Here is a 14,195-nt window from a genome sequence, read left to right as displayed (position 1 = left end):
CCAGAAATAAGTTTGGGAAAAAAAAGCCAAAAGAAAAACCTTAAAAAAAAAACCCCAAAGCCTAAGCTACAACTATCCGCTTCTGTACAGGAATGCTATGAACGCTTCCCCTTGCTACTCACACCATTTCAGCTTTGCCAGCATTAGTGGCATTTGCAGGTGTAGGTCAGCCAGACTGCTGCCAGGGCATTAGGCATGCTGTCACATAACCCGTAACGTGCCATGACGTCACACTGACCTCAGCTCAGCCTTGGCGTACTCCAGCGCAGCTGCCAACATCAGTTCAGCTCCACCTATGTTAGCAATGCTGGGAGCAGTCTATGTACTTTACATGGAGCGTCACTTACCTTAGCAGCAGCCTGTCTGCTTTAGAGTTCCTACTATTGTTAAGACTGATCAAGATCAAAAGCTCTAGCAGTAAGGGATTTTTCAAGAAATGTTTTAACAGTATTTCCCTAATATATGACAGGTTTCTGCAGCTTACTACATCGTGTTAGCAGTTAACAGTCCCAGCATCAGTCAGCATTACATGCAGGAGTCCGGTAAATAACGCTAGAGCTTTCCGCAGGCTGCTTTACATAGCTTTGCCTTCTGTCAAAACTTCATCTACTTTTCGGGAAGTAGGTAACATGTTCGGAGCCAGAGGCAATCTCTTTTCCCTTACTTCTCTGGATTTATTTTTTCTAAAATTTAAATAGGGACATCAGCGTGAACAACCATAGGTAAGACACCTGCATCAAGCTTGCCAGCAGCCCATTCTTCAGAAACTAATCTGTAGAGAGGGGCAGGGGGGGAAGGATGCGGAAATAATGGATGGGAAGACAGGACCAAGGAGACACCAGTTTGTTCTTCAACATGTAGTAACACCACAGTGTTTAAGCAGAAGGCTTGGGAGAAATAAGCCACCTATCAGTTCAGCACGGAAGAAAACAAGCACTTTTTCTTTTCATTGCAGCATCCCTTCACTAGGCTTCCAGAATGAAAGATAAGAAACAGTCCTCAGGCATAACTCCTCAGGCTGTGATCTTGTCAGTTTTCATAAGCTAAGTGGGGCTGGGATGGGTCAGTACAGGACAGACCTCCTCCGAGGAAAACACAGTGCTACAGCAAGCAGTAATTCCCCAGTATGCTGCAAGGGGACATCACACACAACGCCTGTCAGAATTACTGGGGGTAACCCACACCCCTTCCTTCATGTTAACCTTCACCTTAACAGGTGTCTGGTGTCTCTCTCTCTCATCCCAAACAAGCAGTTTTTCAAGGCTCCCCAAAGCATTGCTACCTTCCAGCACTGCCTGTGAGACCAGTTTTCATTCAGGACTGTCACCGCCAGCTATCCCTCTGCTCTTCTCCCTTACATGAGCGCTCCTGCTGTTTTATAGCACCAGGCGCTCACACCTGGGGAGCTCAGCACTGCAAAGCAGGCATTCCCATGGAGGCGAGCTGAAGAATTACTATATCCCATGCAGCTTACTGCTGGGTAAGATGTGTGTCAAGGGATATGCGTTCCTGGTGCATTGAACCTCTCATTTCTTTGCTTTTAGACCCACATTAGGCATGTTAGATGTAGTACAACCTTCAGCGACACAATGCAGTGCTTCCGTATACTGGTTTCCTAGTCGTTAAATGTAGGATCTTCAACATAGCAATGACTCTTCTAAGGAGCAAGGCACTTCAAAGAACTCCAGCAAGCAAAGACTGCACGTACACAGTACTCCACGATGCTACATGATTATATCAAAGCTGCTGGGATGAAAAACTGACATTTCATAAATAACATGAGGTCACCTAAAAGATCTCAAAACACTGCATGTAAAAATGTTATTTTGACAAGAAATTAAGCAATTGTATAATCAGGTATATTATCAAATCTACTGCTTTGACATGATCTTATAAAAGCACGAAGAGCACGGATTTCCAATTGCTGCGGGATCCTCCCTCACTCAACACAAGATGTATGCGTTTAATATTCTTCTAGTTAGCCACACATGTACAGCAAAGCCTAACATACTTCAAAGTATTTACTGTACTGTATAAACAGAGCGCTATTTTCAAAGACTCTTAACTGTCAAATCAAAGCTAGCTTTCACAAGAACATTCAGAAGCATTTCTGCTGGATGGTGGCTATTTGCCTGACAGTTTCAACTTTCTATATCCCCAACCACAAGAAGGTTAACATTTTTTTAATATATATATTTTTTTATTTTTTTTTTTAAAGAGACAGAAGAAAGCATTTTCTTGTTAACAAGCTGTCAAGCCCTTTTGGCCTGAAGTTCTTTACTCCCTTTTCATACATACGTATAAAATGTGGTGGAAAACTTCAATTCCGCTAGCAGAAGTTCCGAGAAGAGTTTCTCCATACATGAGTGCCTAAACTCTCCATCGTAACAGCTCTCACTGCAGAAGCTGTGGCTGCTCACCTCGACTGGCTACAGCTTTGTTTTATATTACACTGCAAATACATTTCTAATCAATCCTCAAACAAACCCAGATTGGTATGTAGATAAAATACTGCCATCTCACAGGCGGTGGAACAGCGATTATCAAGACACCTCAAGAAGTCAGTTTAGCAAAACGCAGAGAGCATAGCTCTGAGCAACCTGAAAAAGGGTCTACTGCTTCATCTTACCTAGTGTTTTTATCAGTGAACCACTAAACCAGAGTTCTCCTTCAGGTTTTGCATAATTCTATACACACTGCAAAGGTGGCAAAGATGGCTTCACGCAACATACACGAGCAGACTTACAGATTTAAAGCAATTCGTAGAGCATAAGTAACATGGTTGAGTAGATAAATCACAGGCACATTAAGAGCCAGGTTCTGTTGTCAAGTTCACCACCAAATCCAAACTAACCTCATTTTAAAAGAGCCCATGGGCCCCAGCTGCCCTACTGACAAGGTAGAACAGATATCTGCACCCTTTGTTGAGAAGGCATAGAGGACAACAGGCACATGGAGATCATCCGGTGACAAGATGGCTCAGCGAGTTAAAGCTCCCTTGCTCTGCTACTATGCAGACAGCCCCACCAGAAAGCTAAGTAGCAAGAATACAGTGGCACTGCTTTTTTAAGAGGCCAAGCAGCCATGAAAACAGGACAACCAGCTCAGAGTAATTGCAAACACTAGGAGTTGAGCAGGCAGCTGTATGGCCATCCATGCCTGAGCCACAACTGCTCTGAACTCAATACAGGAAGCGGCAAGCTCTCCCTCAATTCTATATGCAGTTAAATTATTTTGTATATCATACACTCTTTTTGCCATAGATTGTACCACTAAGGAGCACTTAAAATCAGTATTGTTTTCAAGACTACAGCACCCAATTTTCAGGGAACTCTCAGAGGACATTGCTCTACCACCTCTCAGCCCTGCTTTGCCGAAAGAAATTATGTCACTGGTAAAGCATACTTTCCATTTTCCTTCCTTCGAAAGGATTTCATTGATTCTGCCAAGACTTTAAAAACAAACAAGTCAACCACCTTACAGTTCCACTTTTCATCTCCCTTCCCTATTCCACAAGCTCCTTCTCAGCAGCCAAACAAGGAAAAGCTCACCTCTTGCTTTTAAGTCTGCCTGAAAAAAAGGGATCGCAGAGCATGTCTATCTAATCTAAAGAGATAACATTCATTCTTCAGATATAGTAAACTGCAATTTCATAACAGTCTTTAAAATAAATTCAGTGAGTGTTGTCAAAGTAGACCAAAAAGAGCACACTAAGATCCAACTCTGCCGAAGAGCAGGTAAGAACAACCCATAGAAGTAGGAGTAAAACAAATGTAAAAATTCAGGTAGCAGCAGTTCACTTTTCTCAGTAGCCACAGTTTGGTAGCTCAGACCAGATTTCAGGATAGGTCACCAGGATCCAGCCAGAAGCCTATGCAGTTTAATGGCACATCTCACACACTGATCTCAATCAATTTTCCACAGAAATGTGCGAGAACCCCACAGCAAATCCAGGCACAACAAGCTATTCCCTCCCTCTCATTCCCAATATAGAAGCACATCTGTTAGAGCAGAATAAAAATTAAGGTTTAGACCACAGGCTTAATACCTCTTCCAAAATTTCTACTGTCACTGATTATGATAATTGAATATTCTTCATATTCCTACAGACATCTGATCCTTTTTAACTCTTGTTGAATTCTTGCTCCTGATGATTCTCACAGCATGAGTTTCACTGCTTAATTGCAACCACACTAAATAGTCTATCATCAATTTACACTACATGTTCTGTATCATCAGTCTTGAAGCAGCAGAAACTTTTCCATAGCTAAACCACCATACTCTTTTTGCCCTGTCTAAAGCTTCTTAAAGAGGGTTTCTCTTTTTATACGTTGTGTATATGTTCAGAGATGAGAAACATTTTTGGCAAAAAGAACAAGGTAAGCTGAAGGAACTGTTCTCAGGTAAGGGAAGCTGTAACAAATAGGTGTAAATAACGTTTAGCAAGTTTAGCAGACTCTTAGGGGTATAGTTAGATGAGCATTCCTTTGGCAGCAATGCCAGCTTAAAGAACTGCTGCTACCAATATTTACTTCCACCCCTGCACCACACTGTCTGATGTGCCCATACAACCGTTTGCGTGGCCAAACAGTGAACCAGTTTGGCAAACTGATGCAGGCTAAGTATAATCATTTTTTTTTGCCAGGCTACTTATAATCCAGATCAGTTCCTTGATCTGTTTCAGCACACAGCTGCTCCAGCAGCAGTACCAGCACACACAGAGGGGTGGTGCAGAGTTAAAACAGGCAAGCGCCAAGGTCTCCTCAAAAGCCAACTCTAGCACCGAAAGAAATGCTCACAGGCATAGTGTCAGAGGGCGGCTTGGCTTACAGGTAAAGGTGCAGTCACAAAGTAATTTATATTTTTGAAGAAGTGGGGTTGTAAAGTCAACATTGGAACAGTTTGTCTGGATTCAGCACACGTTCAAATGTCACCTTATGTTTTGCTATTATGTTGAGTTAACTAGCATTTGTAAGACCGTTTGCTCGAGTTCTTCAAGATTATCTGGAATTCCTAATTATGAATAAAGTTCCTGGTCTTCTGCACTTGTATAGTCCCTACCACAAAGGAGGTCCAGCTCCAAAATGATTACACTTTTAAAACAGAAAAAAAACCCTAAAAAACAAGTAAAGGTACAGGGGAAAAACTGTTTTAAATATGATAGGCAGAGCAGTGCTCAGACAAAAATTCAGCAATGAAGTCTCCTTCCATTCACAAATTGCTCTGAAAACCTGAGTTAACACCTTCATTTTGCCAGCAGAAAGACTAGAGGGACTCTAGCAGAGCTTGTAAGCAGGAAATCCAAGCCCATAGCAAATCTTGCTGGGTTAAAGGACTTCGTATCTATGTAAACAGACCACAGACCTTACTGAAGCACAGAGATTTCTGTGAAGTCCAAGGCCACGCAAACTAGATAGAAGGATTTTATGAAGGCTGCCTGCATCGCTCTGAAGAAATTCTGGTAAACTTCTAAGAAGTGGAAGAGATCAAACCCTGCTAGGTAACACAGCTGACATTTAAGATGGAAATTAGTTTGAATACTCAACTTGAGTGTAAATTGCTCCACAGGATAAAGTTGTTGAGGGTTGGGGTTTTTTTCCCCATTTAATTTATAAAAGACCAACAAAATTCCTAAGCCATAAGCACAGTTTGTAAGGCAAAAGAATTGACACAGCATGTCAGGAACTCAAGAGGAAAAAAAAAATCTAGAAAGAAACATGTAGAAGTAGGTATGGAAAGTCAACATATCGCAGAGTAGCAAGCCTTGAATAGCTAGGAAATACGGCTCAAAGGTACTCCATTCTTATCCACCTCAAACATATAAACTGTTCAGAAAAGCTCTTGTATATGAATATTTTAGCCTTGTGGCTTATAGTTGCCTTAGTTTCTATATTTGGATATTTAGTGACAAACGTAGTTTCTCTGGCTGTGGACTAACCCTAACTGAAAACAATCCAAGTACACGAACTGTAAAGATGAAATGCAAGATGAGGGGGAGGGAGAGGGGGAAACACAGGGAAGAAAGAGTCCACATCCTTTGTATTCATAATATACAGAACAGATCTACAAAGTTTCTGGTTGTATGAACAGAAACCTATTTATTTTCTTTCACATTAAAATTCAAGTCCTGCCTAGCTTAGAAGACTGTGTTGACCGATCACAAGAGAGGAAAGCAAAATACCTCCCCCAAAACAAAACAAAACTCAAAAAGACACCTATACACACACCCCTAGCCCACAAAAAGATGGTTACAACAGTACTGTCACAGTCGACTTCCTTCACACCAGAGCAGATCGCAGTTTCTCCCAAAACATCTTTATTGCATCTATGAGCTAAATAATCTGCGTTGGGGAAAACTATACTGGAAAGTCAGCAACAGAACTTTTACCAAACATTGCCAAAAATCAAGTACATACACACACACACAAAATACATCCCCAAAAGAATTTCTAATGTTAACCTGACCAAAGATGAGCAGCTGAATAGGAGGGGGACTTAGACAAAAACTTGTTTAGGGTGGGGTTTTTTTTGTTTGGTTTTGTTCACACTTATTTAACGTCAATGATTGATTAACATTTTGGATAAAGGAGGTCTTTGTTAGTGATTCAGCATCTCCACCCCTTCAATTAAGGTGTTAAGAGTTCACAACAGTGCAGCGAGACCCAAGATCCCCAGACCCCTCTCCACAAAAAAAACCCAACCCAAAAAACAGATCAACAAAAAAAATGCACCCACCCCACTGGGAAAATTCCAAAATCCCAAAACTGACATCGTTGCTAACTCCAAGTTAAAAAAAGAAAGCTGCCTTTCTTTTGTTGTTTGAGGAGGGGCCAGCAAGGGAGACAGGGAAAGAATATGAGCCCTTGAGCCATTTTTATGCTCCGAGTAAGAAAAAAGGACACATTCATTAAAAATAATCTCTTTGGAGATCACTGTTAAAAAAAAAAACCCACACACACCACACAACAGAGCCATCATGCCAACTTGTCCGAAATGGCTATAAAATCTCACCAAAGCAACCCTTGTGATTCCCAGGAGAAAGGAGATCGGTCTGCTGTGGGATACGGGCATATGCACTTCTGCTAGGACAGCTCTGCTGCAAGCGTAGGATGAACACAAAACAACTGTGTGTTAGCCTCAATTTAACTTCACCCGTTCAACATCTGTAACACCCCACTGTAGACAGTAATTGGGCATTACAGCCCTAATATAAAGCAAGAGAGAGGTAAACAAAAAGAAGACAGGAATAAAGCTGTTTAGGTATGTTAATTATTTCATTCCATACCCTGTGATTGTTTTTTCTATTATTTGACTTCGTGTAATGCCTTGCCTAGCTTTCCAACACTTGTTTTTGTAATATTTTGAGCAATCACTGACCAAATATTATCTTCCAACAAAACAGAAGAAAAAAATCTACGTCACTTTCTTTTCCTCCTGCTTTTAAAGCTCGATACATTTAAGGATGCTTTAGAACATCCTATGATGTCTGTGTGGGCTTTTCACAGAGAAATTGAGGACAAAATACTTTCAAGGAAAATAAAAATGTTACTGGAACCCCTCAAAACTGGAAGAACTGTCTCCCCCGCTTCCTCCAACTGTATTTTGACAGTAGAGCAACTAGTCACCAACAGGGAGGCTTAATGAGACAAATTTGACTTGGCACAACCTTTTCTTCTCTGCCCCAAAGTCAGTGAGGCTAATGCCCAAACTAAGGAGATGTTACTTTACAAGGTAAGAGCTACAAGACTTGATACTCCTCTCCCAGAAAGTGAGGTTCATGGTTATTTCCAGACCAGTTTCAAAGTCCAAGTTAGGTTTGGCATCTGGAGAATAAAAGCATCTTCCCTTTCACATTGGTGGGCTTTGAACTGTTCCACAATCTACTGTTCCACTACCCTACTGCCACTTCTTATTTCATACTTTCTTTCTTTGCTGCATGACAATTTCCAGATTTCTCATTTTGTTTACTATTAAACCACTAACCATGTAATCATCCCACCTTAATATTTTATACTCAAATAACAACCCACAATTGACTGTCACATCAGATTCTTCCCATCTGTGTCCTCATGCTTTGTCTAACCTCCCAGAGTAACATCCACCTTCCACATCCCAAACATTCAATTGTCAGAGGCCTTTTTAGTCCTGTCATCCCATCACCTACAGAGTGGCCTTGGGGACAGAAAAGTTGGACAGCACAGAAATACAGAGTGGTCTCTCTCATCCTAGAAGTGAAGCTTTGCTGCTTGCATGCATCCACCTGTCCCACCATTTCCCTAAGCATTTGGGGTCTCCAGTGTTGTTCCCCCCCCGCCATCATCCAACCCTTAACCTCATGAACTTGCAGTACCTCTACAGATTTAGCCTCCCATCCCACTGACAGCCTCCCATGCTGCCTTTGCAGTAGACCAGAGCATAGACTCCCTCTCATGCACATACGCACAGTGGCTCTTCTCTACCTAGCAGAACACTTCCAAATGAACACATTTCCCCTGCCTTGTCAGATACTGCTTTTCCCCACGATCCCTATATACAATATCCCCTCCCACACTCTTAGTATCCCACAAACTCCTCTTGCACAACTACCCCACATACCAGTTCGACACTACATGCTTAGCTTCCCTGGATTCCTGCTCCCCTGAACTATCTACACAGCTTCCCAGCTCTGGACGGCTACAACTCCCTTTACAGCCACGTGCACCACCTCCCTCGCACTGAAAGCACTTCTTACCCCATATTCTGGTTCTCAGTGCTTCCCCATACCACAGTCCCACTCTCCCATATCCTTTTCTCCCAACCACTGAAGTCCCAGCTCCTCACATCCTCCCATCACTACATCCATCCCCTCGTGTATCAACTTATTTCTCCTCAGCATACCTCATACTCCACATTTCTTCATCTACCTCTCCACAACCCTTCCTGCAGACACCCATATTTCAGCTCTTCCTGCAACAAAGTCCCCCATCCCTTCCTCACAGCACATCCCAGATGATCTAGTGTCCCACGTACAACCTCCCACCCCCTCGCTGCATGCTTCACCTCACACCACACTCCCTACAGCAGACCTTGTGCCCCAGCCCCTCGCTCCAGATCCACTGCAGAGTCCACACACCCAGCTCTCACCCCACTGGTACCAGCTTCTTTCTCTTAGGACAGCCCGCACCCCCAGTCCCAACAGCCTAGCCCTGGTGTTGCAGTCCCTCCTATCCAATGTCCCAATCCCTCACTGGGATTAAAAACTCAGAACTACCTCTCTAATCCATCCAACACTGTCCTCTCCATACAGCACAGCCCCTAGGGCACCCCAACCACATCAGCGCACCTCAGCGCAGCAGAGCACTCTACACAGCCACTCATACAGCATGGCCTCCAGAGCACCCTAGTGCTGCAACCCACAGCACCCCACACCTCTCCACACAGCACTGCCCCGTGGGCACCCAGTGTCCCCAGCACAACCTAGGGCACCCCTCACAGCACAGACACATGGCTATCCCATGCACCCCACTGCAATCCAGAGCACCCCACACATCCCTCCACACAGCAGAAGCCCTAGGGCATCCCCTGTACCACAGGGCACCCCACACACCCCTCCATGTAGCACAGCTCTTAGAGCATCCCATGCACCACAATGCAACCCAGGACACCCCACACATCCATCCACACAGCACAACCTCTACGGCATCCCCTGCAAGCCAGAGCAAGCCATGCACCCCTTCATATAGCACAGCCCCCAGGGCATCCCCTGCACCATAGTACAATGCAAAGCACTCCATATGCCCCTCCAAACAGCGCAACCTCCAGGGCTTCCCATGCACCACAAAGCACCCCACACATCCCTCCACAGAGCACAGCCCCTAGAGCAACCCCTGCACCCCACACGTCCATCCACAGGGCACAGCCCCTAGAGCAACCCCTGCACCCCACACGTCCCTCCACAGGGCACAGCCCCTAGAGCAACCCCTGCACCCCACACGTCCCTCCACAGGGCACAGCCCCTAGAGCAACCCCTGCACCCCACACGTCCCTCCACAGGGCACAGCCCCTAGAGCACCCCCTGCACCCCACACGTCCCTCCACAGGGCACCGCCTGCGCCCCACACGTCCCTCCACAGGGCACAGCCCCTAGAGCACCCCCTGCACCACGGAGCACCCCCACCCCGTCATTTGGGGCACCCCAGCGCACCTCCTGCACGCCAGGACACCCCACATGGCCCTCCACGGAGCGCAGCCCCGGGGCACCCCACGCACCTCAGAGCATCCTCCACTCCCCGCCACGCAGCACACCCCCAGGGCACCCCACACCCCTCCGCGCAGCGCAGCGGAGCCCCCGGGGCACGGCACGGAGCCGAGCAGAGCGCCGGGGGCCGCCAGCAGAGCCGCCGGGGCGCCGCCATCCCGGGGGCAGCGCTCCCCTCAGCCGCCGCCGGCGACCCCTCCCCGCGGCGCCCTCACGCCCCCCCCGCCCCCGGGCCTCCCCCAACTCTCAAACTTTGGGCGGGCGGCGGCGGCGGGTGCCGGTGGTCGCCCGGTGCCCGCCGCGCCGCCTCCCCCTCACTCACCGCCAGGCCGTGGGGGAGGGGTGGGGGCCGAGGCTCCTCTCAGCCCCGGGCGGGAGGGGGCGGCGCAGCGTCTCCCCCCGGCGACGGCGGGTCCTTCCCCCTCCCGCAAACACACACAGGCTCCATTGTCCGCCAGCGCCTCCCCCCTCCTTCCCGCACACATGGTACCGCCCATCGCAGCCCCTCTCGCCCGCTCCCCGCCCGCTCCCCCCTTTTCCCCACACCGTTCCCCCCCTCGCCTCCCCTCCCGTCGCGTCCCGCAACCCGGAGAGAGGAATGGTACCGCCCGTCGCGCGCGCCCCCCCCCGGGAATGGTACTGTCCCCTACTCACTCCGCCGGCGGGACCGCCTCTTACTCCCCGTTCCCGGCAGTGGTCTCGCCCGGCCCCCCGTCCCGCCCCTCCCCAGCGAGAGGGCGGAGACTGTATCCCTTCCCCCTCGCACACGGTCTCCTCCCGCCTTCGCCTACACAGTGGTAGCAGCCGGGCTCTTAAAGGGACAGCCCCGCCGCGCCGGGCGGGCGGGCGGGCGCCCCCCACCCCTCCCCGCTCGCCGCGGCACCGCCCCCGCCATTAACATAGCCTGTCCCCCGCCTCGGGGCGGCCCCACCCCCTCCTCCCCTTTTAAAGAGACCGCGCGCCCAGAGCGCCTCTTAAAGGGACCGCCCCTCCTCCCGCGCACCCTCCCAAGTCCGCTCCGCGGAGTCGAGCGCCGAGAGTACCTCCCCCCTCCCGCCCCGCTCCGCTCCCCGGGCGGGGCCGCGCCGCCGCGGCGGCGGGGGCGGGGGCTCCGCGTGCCCCGGTGCCCGCAGCCGCAGGGGAGGCTCCCGGTGAGCCGGGGAGGGGCCGGTGCGGGCCCCTGTCAGCGCGGGGCGCGGGAGCCGGCGCCCCCCGCCCCGCCCCGCCCGGCGGCGCGCGAGCACCTCGCGCTCCCCTGAGGCGGCGCGCGGGGCCCGCCCCCTAACGGAAACGGCGCGGGCCCCGCGGGGAAGGAGGGGGGGACGCCCGCCCGCCGCCAAGCCCTGAGGCCTCGCACGGCCCCCGGGGGAGGCGCACGCCGGGGCCGGGGGGGCTGCGGGAAGGCGGCCGCCCGGCCCAGAGCCGGTGCCCTGCCAGCCCTCCTCAGCACCGTCCTGCCCAGAGCCGCCTCGGCTGCCAGGGCAGCTTGCGCCACGGCACCTCCGCCGGGCGCCGCCTCAGCCTCACGGCAGGCGCCAGCTGCCTGCGGAGGGGCTTCCGCACACTGGGAAGCCGAGGCGGGCACTGGGCATTGCAGCCAGCCTCCGGCACAGTCGCCATCCCGAAAGGGGCACTGCCCAGAGGCGCTGGCTCTGGCGGGGAGGCAGCACCTTTACGGAGCAGCGCGTTCGCTCGCCCCGCTGGCACCAAGCGTAGCATCTCCCCTCCACGTATTTCTGAAGAAGGAAGGGGACGGCTCGCCATCGGCAAGGCAGGAGGAAAGCGGGAGGGAACTTCTGGAGGAGAAGCATCGTTCTCCTACCTGGTGGCTGAGCAACCGGACTCTGCCCACCAGCTGCCAGCGGGTTGATGGAGCCGCTCTGAGAGATCTGAGGGCCTTTTCTGATGGGAGAAAGCTCTGGGTTGTGCAGCAGCTTGCAGCTAAGCAGGGAGGAACCAGACAGTAATGACAAACAGACACAACCTATCAACTCCTAAATGTGCTCAAGGGCCCTATCCTGAACAAATGCTCCACGTTTGGGGGATTAAACATCAATGTAGTTTGAAACCAGCTGGCAGGTAAGAGTTCTGAAGATTTGTAGCAATCCCCCGCCCTTTTCAGTCTGCGACTTACTCTGTGAAAAGAGCGCTTTCAACATCCACTAATCCTCCTTCACCTCCACAAAATGTTCTTAAAATGGGCGATCTTGTGGGTTGTAAGGAAGAGCTTTCCAAACCACCGGTGACACACAGATGCACAGAACTGCTGCAGTCTAAGGAGAGAAAGCAGGCTGATCATTTTTGCATATCCACGATGCCTGAATAACCTGTTTTGCCAATACAAGAAAAGTGAATAGAAATGCAGAGTGTTTTCTCCCTCTCCCTTTATCCTCAAACGACCCACTCTTTACCCTGTCCAACTCCCACTTTTAAATAACCCAGCTCTTTGGAAGAAGAGCTTTCCAGCACTGAGCATTCACACTGGGCGTGGCTCTGGCAGATAAAACCACCTCCTCTCCCTGCTCAGCCCTCAACCCCTAAGGGGCTTTTCCTTTTTTTTGGCCCTCTCTCCTCCTTCCCTTGTCCATGCCCACTTGGTAACATCGTTAAAGAACTCTTTACAACTTCCTGAGCACTGCAACAGTAGCTAATTCACACCTCTCACCCTAGATAGACACTCTTCCTTGAGGGGGATACTTCTTAACGCCGGTTTTCAATCCCTTCTGATTTGCAGACCAGACCCCCTAAACGTTTCCCGCTGGACAGACTTTCAGCCCACTGATGCCTCTTGCTTGCTTCTCTCCGTTACTTTTTCCAGACAAGTCCCTCGGGCTACAAGTTCCCAGGATCTACGACCCGGAGCTGGAAACCCATGGTCTCTGGCCAGTCCTTCCAACTCATCCACCGATGCTAGCCCTACCTGTACCTTTCCACCGATCACGGTAGCACTTTCTAAAGCTGAAGTGTTGGTGAAACCTAACTGATCAGCTCCACTTGAACCACCACCTTTCTTGCCATCGGTTCAGCCCGCTCCTTTACCTGACGTATAAACCTTCCCTATTTTTACATTGATATGGGTCTTTTTCAATGTAACACCTACCACTCCTCCTCTCCTTTACGCATCCCACACCAGACAGGGCTCAGTGGACTGAGCCCAGGAAAGGTTCCAACAGCAGTAGCTGTACAGAGTAGACCAGCCAGGCAGCAAAACATGGTGTAAGGAACAGATATGCCTCACGGTGCTTTAGACAGAAGACCCAGTCCTGCTCTCACCAACATCGGGGACCCATCGTGGGTTGCTTAAAAGGAAGTTTGTTTCCCCTGGGCAGTAGAGCCTGGGATTCTTCTAAGGAGCCTAAGGAAGCCAGGCACCCAACTTCCGTTTCCTGAAGGTACCTTTGAAAATCCTACCCTGTGCTTCAATCCTGACACATGCAACAGCAGCGATAAAATACGAGGTGTTAGCGGACTGCCTTTTTTGTTCTCCTCCCTCCTCTGACCCAGTACTTTGCTGTCTTGTCCCTTGCGGAGTTAGACCGGGGAAAAGGAGCATAAAATGCTACTAGTTTGCAGATGCTGTGGTTCCTCCAACTCCCCTCCCATCCCCCCGACCCCATCCCCCCACATTTCAAACAGTTATAAATGACTGTGCAACTCTGCAGGCAGCGGTCTCAAATAACCACACCAAGCCTCTCCCCTCCAACGGCTTTATGTCTCTTCCTTCCTCTCTTTGGGGCTCCGAATAGCGACTATCAAGGTGTTTTGCTTCACTCCCAAGCGTTAAGTTGCTACTTCACCCACCGCCTTTGGGAATCTGCCACAGCAAACTGCCACAAGCAGTGAACTCCCAAGGCAGGGATTCTCAGCTGAGAAATCCCTCCTGCTGTCCTTGAAGGGTTTTACCATGGGAACTGACAACAACAGGCTCCCAAATGATCTTAACTGCGATGACAGGTTG

The 14,195-nt window shown here is 49.6% G+C and overlaps 1 protein-coding gene across 8 annotated transcripts in view; it reads right to left on the bottom strand.

Annotated features, from left to right (window-relative positions):
* BCL9 (BCL9 transcription coactivator) overlaps window positions 1–14,195 on the bottom strand; it is a 60,944-nt gene that overhangs the window by 20,959 nt on the left and 25,790 nt on the right. The window contains exon 2 of one of the 8 annotated variants that reach the window (XM_072885792.1): window positions 12,372–12,510. The exons of 4 other annotated variants lie outside the window; for them this stretch is intronic. The gene's annotated coding sequence lies outside the window, so the exon portion shown is untranslated. Of the gene's footprint in view, window positions 1–7,011; window positions 7,397–10,559; window positions 10,698–10,891; window positions 10,911–12,371; window positions 12,511–14,195 lie in introns of those variants that run through there. 3 more of the 8 variants (XM_072885810.1, XM_072885783.1, XM_072885774.1) reach the window with 3 other exon arrangements.

The sequence above is a fragment of the Ciconia boyciana genome, chromosome 1, assembly GCF_034638445.1.
Source record: "Ciconia boyciana chromosome 1, ASM3463844v1, whole genome shotgun sequence".
Classification (NCBI taxonomy): Eukaryota; Metazoa; Chordata; class Aves; order Ciconiiformes; family Ciconiidae; genus Ciconia; species Ciconia boyciana.
The sequence above is the reverse complement of the archived record's forward strand: the minus strand, read 5'-3'. Positions and strand labels throughout refer to the sequence as shown.